The sequence below is a fragment of the Corvus cornix genome, chromosome 5, assembly GCF_000738735.6.
Source record: "Corvus cornix cornix isolate S_Up_H32 chromosome 5, ASM73873v5, whole genome shotgun sequence".
Classification (NCBI taxonomy): domain Eukaryota; kingdom Metazoa; phylum Chordata; class Aves; order Passeriformes; family Corvidae; genus Corvus; species Corvus cornix.
The window spans coordinates 18067141-18087560 of record NC_046335.1 but is presented as its reverse complement, the minus strand read 5'-3'; the positions used below and the strand labels follow the sequence as shown (position 1 = coordinate 18087560).

The 20420-nt window shown below is 38.0% G+C and overlaps 1 long non-coding RNA gene across 1 annotated transcript; it reads right to left on the bottom strand.

Annotated features, from left to right (window-relative positions):
* Nucleotides 1-348: 348 nt before the first annotated feature.
* On the bottom strand, nt 349-19248 carry LOC104685779. Its single transcript, XR_751189.4, has 3 exons — nt 19124-19248; nt 8173-13552; nt 349-381 (listed from the first exon to the last, which is right to left on the bottom strand). It is a non-coding gene; the product is annotated as an uncharacterized LOC104685779 (long non-coding RNA).
* Nucleotides 19249-20420: the final 1172 nt, after the last annotated feature.

The following is a 20420-nucleotide window of genomic DNA, read 5'->3' as shown; positions in this document are numbered from 1 at the left end:
AGGGGGGGGGAGCCGAGCCGCTCCGGCTGCCCACAGCGCTGGGTGGGGGGGGCGTTCCACGGGTGGAACAGGGCCCATCGGCTCCAGGATGGCCGTGGCCTGGCCCGGCCTGGCCTGAGCAGGGCCTGGGCCGGGCCCACTGGCCCCTGCACGGGGCCCGCAGCCACCTGTCCCAGCACCAGAAATGAGAGAGAGCTTGGGGAGGAGTTTGTCTATTCTCAAATGTGTATCACAGAGGCGGTCACAACTTTAAGTGGCTCAAAGAATTGTCCATATTCAAACTGGCCAGCTGATAGGTTCTGTCAGGTCATGGGGAAAGCTGTAAGCACTCCTTTGCGAGAACATCACTTCCGAGACTATGCTTTGCTAACCCATGACACCCTGCAAAACAAAACAAACACAGATGAAAAATTGATTACTTTCCAAGCAGTAGACTCTATGCATATCATGTCTGCTCTTGGTATTTTTTTGATGCAATTCTGCTCCAGGCATGTTAATTCAAAAATTTTAAATCCTAGTCCTGATTTTGATCATTTTCTGATCCAAGTTAAACTTGAGAAATAGAGTGGACTCACTATAAGTTATAGAATCATAGAATTGTTTGGTTTGGAAGTTACTTTAAAGATGGTCTAGTTTCAAGCCCTCTGCCATGAGCAGGGACACCTCCCACTAAACCAAGTTGCTCAAGGCCCCATCCAACTTGGCCTTTAAACGCTGCCAGGAATGGGGGATCCACAATTTCTCTGGGAAAAATATACCAAAATACTAGTTAATCTTTTGGTATAAAGGTTTTATCAAATGTAAAAACTTAGTTCTAAGTGTTAACTTTTTTGATTAATAAAAGATTTCAAGCAGCTTTCTGTGAAATGCTGCTGAAAATGTCTCTGAAGGAACTCAACAAAAGCTGACTAGCACATCTGGGCTATTTAAATATAGCGTCTGGGCAACAAATGTAGCAAAACTCAACCTTTCTGAGTTTGTATGCTTCCCCATGAAATTCTGATTTTTTATCCAGAATAACCCAGGTTTGAAGAGACCTCTAAAGATCTCATTCATGGGAGTCTAGATGAGATTATCCAGCAACCTCTCTAATGGCATTCTGAAAACATCTACTGATGGGGCCTCTACATCTCTGGGGAGGTTGTACCAGTGAATTGTTGCTCTCACTGTAAAAATATCTTTCTTATATCAAGATGAAACCTCTCCCAGTACAACTGGAACCCACTGCCACCTGTCCTCTGTGTGGCTCCTTGTGGACAGAGAACCTCCATCCTTTTTGAAGCCATTCTTCAAGTACTGGAATCCTGACATGAGGTCCTGAGCCTTCTCTTCTTATACTGACATGGTTCTTCCCTGCTCTCTCAGATCTGCAACATGATTTAATGACTATTACAATTCTTTACATATATACATTTGTCACGATCCCCGGTGCAGCTGGGCAGTGCCAGATAGCAAGGTGTCGCGACCTTCCTAAAAGCGTCTCCAAAGCGAAGCCGCTCGGCAGGACCACCACACACTCACACACACGTACACGCACACACACACAGATAGCTCCTTAAAATGGGTCAATGGCAAAGAAGCAAGAAGGGTCTCCATATAGAGTTCCATGGGAGAGGTTTATTGCACCCACACACATGAAGGGTTCCAGGGATGAAGACAAAGAACACAGGAGGGTCCAAGTTTAAGTATGGGAGAGGATCAAGCATCAGAGACCAATGGTCTGAGGGCACGGGGGCAGTATACAGACAGGGCCAGGGTATGGGAGCCAATGGGGAACTCTGAGGGAGTGGTGATGGGGCAAGGCCAATGGGCGAACATGGAGTGGAGAAGATTCTAGGGCAGGGACAAATAAGGTAACAAGGGGCGTGGAGGCCAAAGGGCCAATAAGGAAAGCAGAACTGGGGTACATTAACATACCAAAGCAGAGCATTCCAGGGGAAGCCTTTCCTGTTCACCCTAAGCTGGGGAGGATCTTTTGGTACTAGGGACTATCCCACCAGTGGACTCTCTTTGTCCCTTGTTCCGTAGGCTCACCAGCCACCACATACATTGACTATATATAATATACAGATACAATGTTGTGTACGTATAGTTACTAAAACAACAGAAAAAAGGTAGCAAGAAAATTCCTTTCAGTAACTTTTCCTTAAAAAAAGTACTAAGTGTGTATTTATTTTCATATTGACATAAATAGGACAGAGAGAGGATTGTAAATAACCCCATAAAACCTCTTTGCCAAAAAATGTCCATTTTGAACTGTGACAGCTTCCATGTTTGGGGGCCATGCATAATTTGGGTGAAATGCATAGGCTGTGTTACACAGCAATTTGGGTTATCATAGCTGTCTCTTAGAGCATTAAGATAAGTGCATCTCAAGTTCTTTCCAGGGTAGCTGTTGCTGTTGCCAGAAATACAGAATATTTTGTATGAAGCTGCTGCACTTTCAACAGATGTATTTATTCAGAGTCAGTTAGTGTCCAAAACCTAGGTGAATTGCTCTGGGTTGTGGGAGGCAACAATTCCCAAGCTCCATTTTCAGCTCTGGGACTGTTTCGTATGGCTTGGTTGAGGGCAAATTACTTGAAAATCTCAGTTTGAATTTCCCATCTGTGCAAATGCAGATGATAAAACTAGCCTGTCTCTCAGAATGACAGCAGACACAATTAGCTAACATTTGCACAGTCATCTCAAAGCTCTTTCTGTCTAAGTGTGGTTCTTGCCAGCATGTCCAAAGAGATTTTTGAATACCATTGTTCATTATAAAGCAAGAGAAACATAGAAGTTTAAAAAGTCCTAAGAGTTTGTAAGAAAGGGGTCAGACATTCTCAAAAGCAAAGATGGGAAAAACATTTTACAGGTAAGGTTGCATTACATAAATGTGAGAATCAATCAGAGAACTCTCACTGAAGCAGTGCACTAAGAGAGATGGATGGGCTTCTAACACATGGGGAGAAAAAGGTTTATTGTTTACTGGAAATGACAATCTAATGAGCAAAAATTTGGTAGAACAACAGTTCTTCAAAATCCTAAATGTAAACAAAAATTAACTGAAAGTATTTCTGTAATACGGTAAAAAGGACCCTTAATTCATTATTTATCTAAAGAAAGTTTGGCTAAAAAATACTTCTTTTTGTATAAGGCCACAGCTTCACTTCACAGAAAATGCTTTATAACACTTGAATAATATGGCAAAGCATTAACTGTTAAATGGGACCCAGGTGTGAATTCCAACAGGGAGGACCAAGTGGCAAGTTAATGAAAGGAGTTTTACCTTCAGATGAGATGAGCTGCTGAATGTCTCGAGATCAGCAGTTCAAATTACCATCTTGTGTGATAGCAAACAACAGTATATTAACTTCAGTTTTGAGACATCAGTTTAATAGTGGCAATTACAAAACTACAGTGCAGAATACCTATTTCCCAGCTAACCACAACTTAAATTCATGCATAGAATGTCTTAAGGCTTAAGTAAAGGTTTAGTGGCATGCTAACCAGACTGGCTGTGTGAAAAACGATGACTTCCAATGCAGGAAATTTATCAGTTCTACACACAAAGAACATTTTAATGACATAGAATCTCATATCTGAAAAGACATCTTGGAAAATAAATCAAAAATAATGGAAAACATTTTGGCTTATGTGAGTTCCCTAGCATCACATGGGCAATGAAAAAGCTTGCATCATTACCTTTTTTTTCATGGTCCAATTACAAATATTTTAGTGCTTCTGCATCTCAGCACTGCAACAAAATCAGTGTGAAACTCTATCCCTTAGCTCTCCATGAGATAGCTATTCACAAGCTAGGGCATACTTATTTTCATACACTTACTTTCTTCCTTCCCCAGATCAGTGAAGCAGTAAATAGAGAGGGGAAAAAGAGGTTCTCTCCAAACAGCATCAGATCATTGGTGCAGGAAATAGCAAGCAACTCCCTGCAGGAGCATATGCATTCTTAGCAAATTCTACCACAAATGATAATCAGCCAGTTAATTATATTTAATTGCTCTCTGCATCAAAACAATAAATAATGAGAGAGATCAGTGCTGCTTGTTGGAGATTATAACTTGACATAAATGTGAGAAACACAAGGAAATGAATAAATATTAACTGAGTTCTTCAAAAATGAGTTTAAAAATAAATAAATAAAGGCTGGGTGTAAATTGTATCAATATTGGCCAACACATATCTACAGAGCCAGAGATTTCAGTTTAAAAAATCCCAGTTTTTCTGAGAAAATTGCTGCAAATGAATCTGTGTGACGAAGACACTGTGTGTAGAACTTTAGGACATGAATATTTAAAGGAAGGAATAAATTTTGTAAGTTGTGTGGATGCAAGAGAAATGGAGAAGAGAGAAAAACTTAAGCAAAGGAAGGATGTTAATGATGGCAAGTGTTAGGTTTCCAGAAGATACAGAAGTCCCAGCAGGGATTTGCTTGAAACTATATTAGTCAAAGTGTTAGTAAATAGACTGCAGGGGCAACCCAGAATAGAGAGAGTTGGCTCAAGTCATACACTGTAGCTGGTCTATTCCAGTTTAACAATCAGTAGCAGGCATGCTTGAACCCCACAGAACATGGATTGTTTAATTTATTGCAACATTCTCCTTGGCTTCTTTGAATAAAATTTAGAAGTTAAGTTATTTTTAGTGCTTTTGTTTCAGATTCCATAATGACAGTGAATTCCCATTCTGGTTGCTCTTGCAACTGACAATCAATTCTGCAGCTGCAGAGAATCTTCTGTTTCAAATCAGAGAATTACTTCCATTTGCAAACTCTGTATTGCAAATTTCTTATTGTATTCTTTTTGTCATCTATGCATATGTGTAGATATTTATACACTTTAAAAGGCAGGTTATTGTTCATTATTTAGTAAAAAATTGCATCTTTGAATAAGGGTCCCTTCAAGTTAAGTCAAAGTCAAGAGAAAAAACAGATAAAATCTCAGAAAACACAACTAGTTATGGTGCTAATATCTAAGAGTGGGAACTGATAGAAGTGTCTATGAAAAGCACTTTTAAAAATCTTATATATTCAAGACTATTTTTAGGAGATAGAAGAAGTAAGAAAAGGCTTTTACTGGATGACTTAAATTTCCCCAAAGCTGAAGTAAAACTTCAGCCAAAATTGTTTGACAGAAGAGATTAGGGAGAAAAATGTGACATTTGTAAGAGAAGTTGTATCAAAAGAATTCATTAGAAAGCTAAAACAACATTCATTTTCAACAAGATTATAAAAGAACAGTTTGTGGATAAAATAAAAATCCCATCTTGGTTTTGTGGCAAAGTTATTAGCACAAAAAAAAAAAAAAAAGTGGGGAAGGAAGGCAAAATGTGCAACAAAAATTGCACATTGGGAAAAAGAGATCAGTAATCAATCAGCTAGAATTTTCAATGTGCCTGCAGGTGGCAGAGAAACCTGACAGAATTAGAGGACTTATGGATGGCACAATTAAGAATAAAAATATTTTAAAAAATAATACAAAAAACGAAGAACAAAAGGCAGCCATGCAGCCTCATTAGAAGATGGAGAGTGTAATGTGATTTCAGGTTTTTTCACAAATGCTGCTTTATTTGGAAAGATGTTTGAGGTTGTCCTGCTCTCACAGGTTTGGGTGAAAAGTTTTCAGTATAAAAGCAACCATCTTTATATATCTGGAAGGTTCAAGTAACTTGAATCAATGGACTTTTAAGAGATGACAAAGGAGATGTCCAAGTCATTGGTACTAAGTCTGACAAATCTTCTGGGTTTTTTTTTCCACTGTTCCACCAGCAACACAGAGATTTAGTTGGCCAGTTAAGTCACAGGTGTGGTAACTCTGTGACATTACATGCAACAGGTTACAAGTGTTTTGGCTTAAAAGAGTACTTTGTTCATAATATGGAAGTACATTTATTTCCTTCACAAATATATAAGGTGGTATATTGATCTTAGTAATTTACTGGAGAAATACAGGATAAAATTCAAGAGATAGAAGCTGAAGCCAGACAATTTCTCATTTTAAACTGGGCTTGTATTTTTACCAGCAAAAATGAATGATCAGTGTAACAGAATACCAAGTGCAGCTATGGATTCTCCATCATCTTTGTTCTAATGAAGATCAGATACTCTTTAGAAAAAGATGTTTCAGTCAGGCACAAGTCACTGCTGAACTCTGTACAAAGGTAAGAGTACAGGGAATACAAGCTCTGTAATCTAATGCAGATTTTTGGCCCTAAAATACAGGAAACAAGAAAGTTCTGAAAACCAAATTTTATTTCAAAATTTAAAGCAAATTTGAAACTATTTGATTAAAAATAGTTTCAATTTACAGACTGATGGAGTTACATGTTATTAGTTCAGACGAGAATAATTTAAAAGCTTCAAAACAGTATCAGAGTTAACATTCTAATTTTAGTGAAGCACTAAAATCTCACAGCATGCCAACCCCACAGCAAGGGTACTTGCAATCATGCAAATTCATGCAGTGTTCACAAAGGAGGAGGAACAATGATCCCTGCTTATGGCTTGAGCCTCTCGGTTGAGCACTGGGCTTCCAGCTGCTGTATCTCAAACAGGCACACGCTGGGGAGCCAGAAAAATCACATCCACATTTTCACTTATGAGAAGGGAGCATACATGCCTCTGTGCACCTGCTCCTCCCTACTAACCCTGACTACAAAAATAGTGGGGGACTATCACTGGCATGGACTTTGCCTGTCTTTGCATCAATTGTGCTGCGAGTGTCCATGAAATAGCAGGGTTAGAGGTGTTGCTTCAACCCTCAAAGGGATAGCATATCATCAAGTCCAGAATCCAACTTCTGTTTTGCAGTGGTTGCAATTGTTTCTTATCCAGCTCTTTTCATGGGGAATGATCCTTAAATGATACCCAAGGGCACTAATTGAGGCTGGAAAAAAGTAAGATCTTAACCAGACTCAGCAAGAGATAAGATGCCACATTTTCCTTTTTGCATTTGAATCACTTTCACAATCTACATGTAGAAGATGTCTTTTTCTCCTTCCCTGCACTGCACTGCATAAAATGAGGATGAATGTGTGAATTGACTTGTAATCTGATCTACTGGTGTCAGGGTCCAAAAGAAACAGTAAAAGCAATTTTGAAAGGAGTGGGGCAAGAAGGATACCCCAAAACTGGAAAAATTTTTGAGGAGACAGAGTAAGATTTGAAAAGATACTGATGCAACTGTTTGCCACTTTAATTTTTTTTAATACTTCTTTTTGAATGTATTTACTTCACAGCATTATATAATTACTAAGGAAAATACTATAGATCCGTACGCAGGGTGCTAAATTTACCATCACCCCTTAATTCTATTCTATTTTTATTTTTATCTACATAAGAGTAGCCTGCTTTCTTTACAAACTCTAACTAGAATCTAAAATGTTTATTTACTTGAGTTCCTACATTTCTATTAGTCCTATATTTGAAACCTGTAATATAATCTTAGTTTATGTTTGCAAGTAAACAGCATTGGTACTTTCTATACTGAATATTTTAGCTCTCCCTATTTTAGAGATGCTATTTAGCAAAGAAAAATATTCAGCACACAGCACAACTTCATCTCTAATGACAAGTATATGCAGCATTATTCACAAGCAAAGAATCCACAGTTATATTGTAAATACACTCCTCACTACCCTTTAAAGCACTAAAAGGACACAGGAATGTATAAAACCAAGCAAGCAGTTTTTGTGAATATTGTTAATATTCACAAAAACTTTCTTAAGGTTTGCAGGGAGAGTACTTTTTTTAGACCTTTACATTTCTGAAAGGGTGTTCAAACACAATCATTTTGCTGCCTCTACTGCAGGTCATTTTATTTGCTGGGAAGCCAGAGTCTTGGCTAAGGATCTGGAAGGATGCTTCTGTATAGCAAAACTAGCAAGCTTTTGCTAAAGTTTTTTCACTGTACTCTTTTATCCACAGAATCTACACCAGGGACCAAAGTAGAACAGTAATGAGAGGTCCTGGGATCTCTGGACACCACACAGTGAAGAAAGAAGGGAAGGAAAAGGACAAGGTATTTTTACTGCTGCCAAACATGTCAGACCTAATCTGGCTCTGTCAGCTCTAACCCCAGACCAAGAAGTGTGGGCAAGAAAGGAGCAGAGACACCCAAGACAGATAGACACAAGCCATTACTTTTCCGTGAGAAATCTAGACATGCTTACCAGGAGCTGTGCCCCAGCTAAGAAGTCTGGCCAGGAACTGGGTAACCAGAGCTTGCTGACTTGCAGACAATAGTAGGCAAATTCACCTATGAACTGCACACAGTGCAGGGCTGAGCTGGGGCTTCATTCTGCTTCGTGGACCTGGAATAGGATACGAGCACTGTTCATGTCCTTGCATACTATTTTTATTACCTCCAGCTCAAGAAACTGGCAACTTAGGTCTTTGTGTGTACTCAAGATCCCTTTAAGTTATAGAAGCTAATGTACCCATAAGCAATCCATTTTACACACCTTTTCATTGTCAGATGAATTGCATAGTGAAACAAATCTGGTTCCTTAGCCCACAGCTGCAACAGCCAGTGTATTACTGTAGTATGATCTCTGCATTTTGTCACACTCAGTACCCACATCTCAGCGCTCCCGTGTATCTGACTTCTACCATAGCTGTAGAAATGGCCTACACTAAAGTAATTTCTATACAAAAAGTTTCAGGTTCAGTAAAATTTTGAGCAAAACAGGAAAACCCTAAAACACTTATGCCACTTACTATGGCAATTTGCAATGCTCACCTTTTGCTCTTGTTCTTCTCCACAGAACCCTCTCCTTCAAAACACCACAGTAACTTGCCCTTCAGCTAACAGTCCTCCCCAAAGATGTAGGTTCACAATAGATCAGAAGACACACCTTTAGTCAGGAGATCTGGTTTCTGGAGCATACTTGGGATTCGGGAGTCAGCCAGAGCTATTCAATGCAGTATACATATTTGTTTCTTGTTGAAACAAAACCAGTTCTTCACTCTTTCTGCGCATCCTAGTTTCTGTAGTTAATGTTTGCTGGTTTCATAAAACTTCAAAAGTCATTAGTCATATCAGTTAGTCACACTCAACACCACTTTTATACTTGTAGTTGCTCAGTAACAATAGTAGTTAATCAATAAAGTTGCATAACAGTACTCAGTTCAGTACGCATTATATGCACCTGGTGTTCAAAACTAATTTTCCAAGTCAAGGCAATGAATGAATTTCCTAACATAGTGACATTTATAAAAACAGGTTAGTGAAAGCTGTACCATAAAAGTGTTCAGTGGTGCAAATTTTGATAAATAGAAGACTTAAATCAAGTCCCAGCACAGTGCATAAAAGGACAAGCCCAAATTAATGGGGCAAGTTCTCTCAATAAATGAGGTGTGATTCCATGGCTGATGGGCAGATGTTCAAATATTCCGCCTGCTGCTTTGCCAAAAAAATGAAATACTGATGTAGTAAGGTTTAATATAAATGTCAGTAATGCACAGCAAAGCCAAGATCCTGATGAGAAAACAGTTGCCCAAATCCCAGGGTTTCTATAATTAAACATTCAAATATCAGAGAAAAAACATTCCTCTCTAAATAGTTAGTTTAAAATAAAAGTTTATGTATGTACGAAAAGGCACTTCTCATAAACCACAGGCCCATCTTCTTGGCTTACCTTCTTTTTACTGCAAGCCTTAGACCTCATTTTGTTCCCTTGTCTGTACATATCTAACCACTTATAAAACTGAAAGCAAAGGGTGAGAACTACTACTCAAGTAAATAAATAGTCCATGCAATCACAAAGTCAGAAGATTGTTTTAAATGGCTCAAGCCTTTGGTGGCTAAGCCTGAGAAGCAGAGTTGTGGAAATCATGAAAAAATGCATGGTAGTAATTTCTATTAAAAAATCAATAAACAACATGGAACCCGTCAACACTTGAAACAATGAGAAATTGATAGAAAAGCAAAAAAAGTCCAGTAGGAATTGCATTTCACCTACTGTCTAAGGTCATAAACATGCAGAAATGTCAATCACAATCTGGAAGGATTGGGGTTTATTTTCAAAGTTTAATGGATATTTCATTCCCGAGATAAAAGGTGTCCAAATCTCAGACATAAGACAAACACTGGAAACCTACATGCAAATGTGGATGATGCCTCTAGAAGTGAGTGACAGTTGTGAGACAGCTGCTCATTATCAGAAAGACAAAAGTAATTCAAAGCAGCAGAAAATTGATCAAACCTATCAAATGACAGAGAGCTCAACCTCCTAATGCCCACTCGCTTTGCCACTTTGAAAATCAGTGAACAAACGTGAAAACCTTTCATTTATTTCTAGGACTTAGTGAAAACACAGACTGGAACTTCTAGTGGTTTCAAAAGCATCTAAAGGTCCAAAACCTTCTTAAGTCAGTTCTAAAATATTACATAATTGCATATCACATGTCTTCAGAATAGACTTGTTCATATAGTATCTAGCCGAAGGGCAGCTCCCATATGCTTGGTTGAGACAGCTGCCTAACACTGAAACAATGAAGTTAATTACAATGATGATCGAAGTAACACAATTTGCCTTCTGCCAAAGCTATTCTTCACCTCTCTGCTGGCCTGCCCTATTTAAGTTCACAGGAAGTTTGCAAACTGTGGGACTGCAGTACCTGAATGCCATCAAAGCCAGTGGCAGACTGGTAAGCAAATTACCACAACCTGCTTCTTTGAAGAGAGAACCTTTGGAAATAATCCAACTGAACCTCTCCAATGAGATGCAGTCTGAACTTTCAGCAGCAGCTTTCTGCTGTTTTCATCCCTTTTTGCCTGTAGGTCTTTTCTTTCATCTTTATTTCCTCTTACATTGAGAACAATGCCCTGGTTTTCAAAGCAGTTTACAAGCTTAAATAAAAGCCCTGCAAAAGGGAGTGAATTCTTAACAGACATATTGTCTTAAGATTTGCAGGAATCAGACACCAATAATTCTAATGATTATTGGGAACTGGATCAGAACATTAGAAACATCATAAGGAATTCAGCTTATTGGATGTTATCCCTTACCTTTTCAGCCATTAGTATCTTCAGCCTCTAGCTACCCCCCACCTTTTTAGCTGGTGGTGGGTTCAGCCTCTTCATTATTACTGTTATTCTAGATCCCAATCTTTCAAAATGACATGAATAGTTTTATTTCTTCCTTCAATTAGAATAATTTTCACTCCCTGTGGTCAGAATGGTCTTCATTAATTCAGCACAGCACTGGTTTTGTATAGGCAATTATTTATTTTCTCTTCTCTGCTCCCTAGCAACTTATTGCAGGCCAACTTTAAAGGTGTTAGAAGCAAAAAGTAGACTGTAAATTAGGAGTTTGCCAGGTCTTATAGACAAACCATCATAGCAGGCAAGTAACTGAACAAAGAGCTCTAGCTGTTGTCTCTGACAGTGTCTCTCATCTCCTCTCTATCTCTGCCTGTTCATTTTAGTCTTGCTTTCAGCAGGAAACAACCCAGCTCTGTGAAGCTTCCTTGTCTAGTGACACATTTGGGCAAGGCAGGTCCTGAATGTAGCAGGGCAGAGTTTCTAAAGAGCTATGGCTTCAATATGCTCCAATTCACTTCTTTTTCCTCTTACTTTTACATTGGAAGAGCACATTAATCAAATTCCTTACTCCCGGTGCCTCCGATGCTGCCAGTGACATCAACTTGACTCCATGGTAATCCAAGGTTTCATCTTTACCTGTGTTAACATCCATCACACATAAGCCAGTGTATGTACAGCATATTTTCAGGTTCTCTGCACCATCCAAAGTATACACATCAACTTCCTTTCATCTCATACAGGAAGCAGCTTAGGGTTAGTTTTCCTATTAATCTTCTTACAGCTGTATTATTCTTTGATGCTCTAATTTATGAGGAAATCAGACAGTCATTACAGTGATATTGATACACACACAAGACCTATACACCTTTACATATGCATTCTTGGGAAGAAACATTTTGCAGAAGTTGTGAAATAGAACATGGATATAGAAGGATGTCGGTTTTGGGATGAAGAGAATCAGACTGAAACTCATGCATTCACTATGGAATTGGAATGTCACTATAAAGCTGCAGAATTAGAGATTTGATTAGATAGTGCTGGAGCCCTGTGATAGAATTTAGGCAATCTACAGATGAAGACTCCTGCCTTCTGGCTCAAAGCCCTTTAGATGCTTTGCACTATTAAAAGGAGGTCATTAGGATCTGCACCTGAGTATTAGGAGAGCAGTTTCTTACACGTCAGACTAGTACCCATCTCACAAGGCTAATAGCTATTTCAGGGTTTCTTTTCTGTGGAATTCTGGAGGAAAATAGAAATCCCACACTCTAATTTGCACTAGAATACAAATTCTGCTGGGTTATATAACCTCAATAACACTTACTTAGCTCAGAAGTAGCTGAAAAGCTACAGCACTTCAATATTGTAGCTACAACGCTAAAATATTTTCCATCTGGAAATACAATTGCATTCAAAAGGAAGATGCAATTGGTGCAGATCAATAAAAAACAATCCTTCCCCAAAATATGGCTCAAATTCAAACTAGATCTGTTGCAAGTCGTTCTATCTGTTCAAAAGCACAAACACTACAGAGGTGCTATGGCTTAAATGCAGAAAAAGAAGGAAAAACACAGAGCATTTTTTGAATCTCATCAACATAGAGACATCTCTAAGACAAAGTAGATTATATTATGTTATCCTTAATTATATTTTAATGTTTAAGATGGTTTGTAAAGCTCTAAATTCTTTTCTTCCCCTGTAGGTTTAGCATCTAAATTGCTGTAACCTGGCATCAGCCTTAGCAAAGTTGTGCCAGCCTTTACAGCTGAAAATCAAATTTGTAATTTCCAGGATTCCAAGTAACAGTGCTTTTTGGTTTTGCTTCAAAGGCATTATGGAAGCCTCAGCAACTGGTAAAGTCAGCCACTGTGTTATGTGTGATAGTCACAACTCAGTGTTATTTGTGCAACAGGGAATGTGAAAGATGAGGTCAAAGGGTTCCCAGCACACTTGTCAAGAAAGTAAAATTGTCTGAAGGAAAGGGCAGCTAGTAAACTCCATTGCACCAAGATTTTCTTCTAAATAGCAAGCCCTGTGAGGAAAAGGAGCTTAAAACTGCACTTGATAGCAGGAATATCAACAGCAGTATGAGGCTTTCCTATACAGACCACACAAAGCTGTGAGAAAAAATCAGAAGTCAAAACATGTTGAAAAAATGTTGTGTGTTTTCTCTGTGCTTCAGGACACAGGTTTTTGTTTACACTAGATTTGACCTTATGAATGTTTTCAGTTAGCTGAGAGCAAAGTTAGCCATGTTTACTTGAGCAGACAAACCATGAATAAGATTATGTGGAAATGAAAAATTCACTCAATAGCTGGCTCCTTGGCAGTAACAACTCTGATCTAACTTCCTGCTAGCAGTAAAATTTAAACAAGGTAAAAATATTACTTCACTGAAGTACATTTTAAAAGTTGCTAAAGTTGTCCCACATACCTTGTGCAGGTGTGATCAGATATGACCAGTGAACCCCAAAGCGGGAATAAATCTCTTCTAGGTTTTGTAGGTGCTAGTGAGAATAAAAGATTTGCATAAAAACAAAACAAGCAAACAACTATTAAAATAATCCATATCCAACCTTTTCTGCTTTCAGAGACTAAGTACTACTGTGGTTGCCTGACACAAATAAGTCAGTAAGCCAAGCTAAGAAGAATGAGGAGTGACTTGCCAAGTTTCTTTATCAAATTGCATGAAGCAGCAGAAAGATAAAACTATACGCTTGTCAACGCTTACAGTTTTATCTTTAATCTTGAGATGTATTACTGGAGCAGAACAAGACGGATCCACTAACTAGGCTGCTTTAGGAAACCCTGGCACTGGACTACGGGCACTGTGGGATGTAGCATGAGTGGGAGCCAGGTCTCTTCTCTTGTGTATGATCTTCTGGTTCACAGTCTCACAACTGATAGGCTAGAAGGCAGCTTTGACAAGTTACTGAATATACTTTTAAAATAAAATGTTAGCAGAAAATACACAATCACTTAAAGAAATCTTGACTTTGATGTTCCACTGTCTACGTTTTTTTTTACCAAGCTTTTAGGAAAAAACTGTGCATACAGGGAAAACCATTGTTTGTCTCCACAGACCCCAGTTCACCTAAGTTTCTGTACATTTTTGCACAACAGTACTTTTCCTTTTACCCATTCCTGCTTTTATCCATCCAGAACTTCTTCTCTTCACTAAGTTCTCCAAATTTCAGTCATCTGCAGATATATTAGAGCAGATCTATAGCCTGATCTGATGTGTGGACAGCATCTCTAACAGTGCCACTACCCAGATTTATTTCATCAAATATTTTAACTCTCATCCATACCATACAAAATACTGTTGATAAAGACATCTGCCAATTACTCATTTCTTACCCCATCCTGTAACTTTAGAAAGAACTGGGTAGAAAAGTGCAAAAGAACAGGCAAATTGAGTAAGTCATGCAAATTTCCCTGCAAAATACAGAAATTTCCAACTATATTGGAAATTACAATACAGTGGCACTACACTAGTGCCACTTTAGCTGAATCCTTCAGACATAATTTTTAAGAAACAAAATTTAACATAGGGCATTCAGTAACATGTTAAAAATGTAATTCATATGTATTATAAGACCTCAAAAAGAGCTCTTGACCTTTTCTCTTAAAAAAAACTACCAGAACTAACATTTGTACTCTTATTTAAGCTAGTCTAACATTTATTTTCTAGTTTATGAGTTTTTTAATATTTAAGGTTAACAACAGGAATAATTTTCCATTTATTACAGACTAATATAATGGCTATTAGCACAAGGAAGGGTAAGCTTTCCCACTTAATACAGGCATACCTCTAACCTTTCATACAGGCATATCCAAACCTGACCCTGCTAAGAGGAAATCATAAAAACTTCACTTTTGTCGGTGTAGTAAAAGCAGTGTGCAACTGCTGTAAAGCAATCGGAGTCCTGAAGCTGGCAGTCAGCAAGAAGAAAATGGTCTCCAGAATGGAACAAAATGCAGTGAGTACTCAGTATATACATTGCAATTGTAAAGACAGCTGTTAATAATTGTGTATTGAGGATATATTTAACTATATATATAGTTATTTATAAGTATATATATAGGCAGGTATGTCCTGCACAGATTTACTAGGCTCTGCAGTAAGGGAAAGACTTCCATTAAATTTCTTTTTACTCCTTCTTCTTTCTCAGCCTTTCCACGTCCCTGAAATAGTGCTGGAAGCCGTGTTTTCCACATCACTGGCTCTTTCCCAATTCTTTCCTCTTTGGAACAGAATCAACAGCCAAAGAATGGCTTCCAGGCTACTGAATGTATGGGACAGGACTGTCCCTACTTGTGAACTTGCGTGTGTCACATGACCTTTGACTGGGACATGTCCATAATACACATATTGGGACAAGGCAAATTTTCCCCATTACATGACCCCACTAGGAGACAAGGAGGTGCCTTAGACTCCTAAAATCCAAGCCTTAGACTTGCAAGAGTTTTGCATCTGTACTGAAAGCATCAGAAAGTCCTTCACAGCAATCTCACAAGAACAGGCTTTGGCACTCCACTTCTAAATCCATTCTGGCCAAAATTCTTTCCAACTGGTGCTACAGACTTTTGAAATGGGTTCCCACTGAAAATAATTATAATAAGATTTTTTTCAAAGACAGAGCCAGTTTCCCTGCTGGGGATTTTTAATTTATGGAAGTCATGTCTGTAGCTAGGAGCCACAAAAATAAGATGCCTTTATAACCAATTCTGAAGTAGTATATGTCGGAAAAAAACTGGAAATTTGGAAAGGGTGATCCAGCATTTTAAAAGATTCACTTTTGCTAAACTAAGTAATATGTAAGCCCATTCTAGACATATAAATTGCTATATATAAATATGTATGGATCAACTCAATGTAATTTAGAGGTCTATGAATTTACCTGCTGAGTGTGTAATTCTAGATGCTGAAAGGGTTAAAACTGGGGTATTAGTCAACTTGTTCCAAGTAAATTTCCTTCTTAAAAAGCATATCTTTCATTATGACGCAGGAAAAAATATAAATTAACCACATGGAGATTAAAATTTTCACTTTGCATTTGATAAAGAGCCTGAAAATGGCTTATAATAAAGGCCTAAGTGATTTTGGAAGTAAACATTGTGGCCAGGAAAGCACAAGCCATGAGGTCAACTAGTCACTGTCTTTACAGTATGATAAACAAACTATTATCAAAGTAGCTATAAGTGTGTTTGGTCAGTACTTTAACTTGCAGGGTTTAGTAGACCTGCATGTTCTGCTCAATATTTTGTCACATTTTTCTTGTAAAAATAATTAGCTATGTCTTTACTATATTTGTTGAGTGTGTTTTTAAGTACCACCTAATGGAATTCAAGCTCTGGAGCTTTTGGCTTATCAGTAGTTTTAATAATCAGAATCTAACTTATCTGCCTTAAAAATCTGGATATCTAATCTTTGCTTTTAAAAACCCAGATATGGAGCTGCATGTTTAGGTAGCACTTCAACATGAGCACCAAGGGGAAAAGTTTAGACTCTCTCCCAATTTCAGTGCTATGCAAAGTACACAAAAACTATCCCAGCCTTGTGATTTATATAATGACAAAAAAAAAAAATAATGAAAGCATCTCAGACTCCCATTCTTCTTTCTAATACAATTTCCTAATTCCTAGTTTTTCATTACTTCCAGGCTACAACATCTTGACAAGATCTAGCTGACTCACACTCACATCTAATTCGTAGTCCCCAGAATCAAACATGAGTTAATACACCACATCACAATGACACACAGAGACGTTTGAGCCTTTCTCCTTTTTTCCTAGCCTATTTCTGGTTAATGGTCAAACTTCCATGCATAAGACAGCTGGCCACACAAAAAAACCCACAAGGCACAACCAGGACGGGGGCCTGGGCTCAGTTTCATCAAACACCTCTTGGAACATCCCATACTATCTCTGTTCAGAAATATTTAAGTCAAATAGAACAGCAACATTTTGCAGATCTCATGCAGCAAAATGTTACATTAGACCCTCTGGAGCTCAGTATTTGGAGCATAAGGACACTGCACAGCCTTCTGTTTGTCTACCTTTGTCCATAATGGACATGTCTTCTTTTCATTAGCTCGTTTTCCGGAGGCCTAACACATACTACTCTATATATCTTGCTCACATTGTTTGATTTAATGGCATCATTGTATAAAGCAAATGCAGGTCTTAACTAGTAACTCTGGAGCTGCCTCCAGGGTAACTATTTTTTATTGTAAATGAACCATTGACACCCTTTCCACTGAATGAATTCTTCAGAAGAAACCTTTCTTATTTGGCACCCGTATTTTGCTATCAGCAATAAGAGGGAGTCACTTAATTCATGAAAGCACTTAAGAAATGAATCTATAGGTCTTTCCAACTCTAGCTTTCAAAGGACTACACAACTGAGCACCAGTTGGAGAACTGTTCACAAAGGTCTGTGATGTATTTCCCAATACCATTACTTATAGAAGGTCAACAAGGCAGTTTTATAGGAATTTTCCAGCCTAACATCATTCTTAAGTGACAAAGAAGGAGGTTTCTACGTAAGAAATGAGATTTGCATTTAAATCTTACTTAAACAAGTATTATTAATACTAAGCTTCTGGTGGTTGATAGGAACTTTAGATGAGTCTATAATCTCCCAATCACAATTCAGGTTTTTGATCTGCAATTGTAAAAGATAAAGATGTAACAAAAATTGAAACAGAGAGAAAGAAATAAACTGCTTTGGAAGTTCAAAACAGGAAAAGGCAGATCAAGCATGTAATCAGCATAGAAACAGGATAGAACAACTCATGCATTCAGTTCCTCATTCTGCTTTTGGCTGCATCTATCATTTCAACTCTTTTGAATAGAGTTTACCCTCCAGCCTTTGGTTTTCTTGTTTATAACAGTTGAGAGATCTAAAGGGAAATGATACTCAGCTGGTAATGGAAGAAACTGTCAGTTTGTGGAGCTACCATGAGCCTGGCTCAGGCTGGACTTAAAGCAGTAAGATTCCTCACAGCTATTTGAGGAAGGACCCCAGATTATCTCATCTGCCTGATGCAAGCCACATGGCTTTTCCCCAAAGGTGAGGCAATGCCCAGAAGTGGAATCATCTTCCCCGGCATAAAACAGCTGAACCACAGCAAACACTACACTTGGCTTTAACTCTTCTCTTAACGGGCACTATACCTGCCTAAAGCAACAGGTCTATTTTCTATTCATAATTCTGATTTCTTATAATAGTATTATCAAATAATATCAATCAAAGGAATCACTCACTTCTCTTTAGAAAAGACTGGAAATCAACAGGAATATATCTGTATCAAGACCCATTACCTACTTCATCTAGCAGCAATAGAGCAGTAAACTGGTAATTCTCTAGAAAACTGTGATTCAGTTAGCCCTTGTTTTATGCTTTCATGAAGCTAAGGTAAAATTAATAATATGGAGTTGCAAAAACTTTCTACAAGACCTACTGAAATTCCAGTAAAGCTTACATAAAATAAAAATAAAGTGGCAGTTCAGATTTTAAATTAAATAGCATACGATTCACTAAACTCCAACATGTTATAATCTCATCTATTGTGATAGCTCTGAAGATCTCTCACCCTAACAGATTGACTCTCTGTATAATCTGAGATAAGTCTTTGGACTTCACATTATAATTCACACACCATGATTATATTCCTAAGAACAGTTCATCAAAATATTTTCTCTTATAAACCCCTAGGTTCCCAAATTATATTACATAAAACATAAATAACATTTCCAAATCAACATCATAAATCAAAGTCAAGAATCACAACTCTGTCACTGTTCTCTCCCTCTGGAGGTGTACGCACACATTGTTTCTAAATCAAGAACAAGTATGAAACACATGAAAGACCAGAAAGAATAAAAATATTGATACTGTGTTAAACGGTAAAAGAAATTTTTAAAATGAGTTGTGATTCTTTGCAGTAGTCAAAAAAATGTAGTCTTGGCATGGATAGAAGCCTCAGTAATTTTGTGGTTTATATATTCTTGCAATGACACATTATTCCCCCAATAAGCTGATACTCTTTTCATTTCACCATTTCTCCTACCTGATTTAGTTAGAATGTATATGTCTTGCATGCTCAGAAAATTCATTTCAGAGGGTGCTAAATGACCACAGGTGGAGCAGCAAAACCCATTTTGGGGTCCATTTTTCTGCGCTCTTTTCAGAGTTCAGCACTGTTTCTTACACAGGTGCAAAGATTCAATTCATCTTGCCTCCACTGATAAGGAGCATCCTGACTCCTCAGTAACCAGTAGGATATTTTCATATTGGAAAGTTTTCTTTTAGGAGCAGCCCACAGGCTGCCAAAGTGTGTCTAATTCTGTTACAGCTGCAAATACCAAATGTGCACAGTGGGCAGCACCTCCCTAAGCTGTAACCATATTTCTTGCCATAAAAAACAGTCCTTTTATACTATTTAAAGGAGCTGTGATAACATTTACCCGGCACAGTGGTACTTTTCTCTAATTTAGATCGTTCCTGTGTCTATATTTTGCCATGCTTATATCACACCCTAAATGGAGAGGGTAATAGAGCTTCTGGAGGTAAACATTTATTGTCCTTATAGCTTTTAGGTGGTGAACTTAGGGAGGCTGGGAGATGGACTAGATGTCATCCCACACTCTGAAGCCAGGTCTACATTGCAGGGCTGAAAGGAAGTCCAGGTTTGCTTTTGTCCACATTTCTGGCATCAGCTCCGTTTTTGCTGTCCTGTTGTTATGGTATGTGATGAATGTAGCTTAACAAGTTTTATAAACCAGTTAATTCACTCACTACTTTATTTATTTCCCCCCTTTTTATTACTAGAAATCATAAGCTATTAATTACAGTTCCAAGCAAGAGTTTAATTCTATGTGAACACAATAGGTGGAATTGAACAGTATCAACAAATTGAGAAAACTGTTTATTGAATAAGAAATACTTCACTGTAGGTTGAAAAGGAATATAAAGGCAATATCACGCTGTGAGGATAAAAAAATTATGTTGCCAAGCATTTTGAGAGTCAGATGAGAACAGAAGCTATTGAAAGGGACATGTCTTGCTAGAGGTACTTCAAAGTGAAAGGAAGCAAGCCTCTAAGGGCAAAGAAAGATCACTCTGTAAAATGACGCTTTCACAATTAAATGTTGGCAGCAAGGAGGGTGCATTCAGCAACTTTATCCATTTACAAGTGTTGGAATGAAAGCAAAAATAGAAGAAGAATTCTCTGTCATTGAAGAATATCACCCTCTGCACCAAATATTGCAAAACATGCATGTGAAGGATAAGTTTTCATTTACTGCAGAAATACAGAACCTGGGTCAGAGATGACCAAATGAATTTCCTACCTGTCATGATGACAC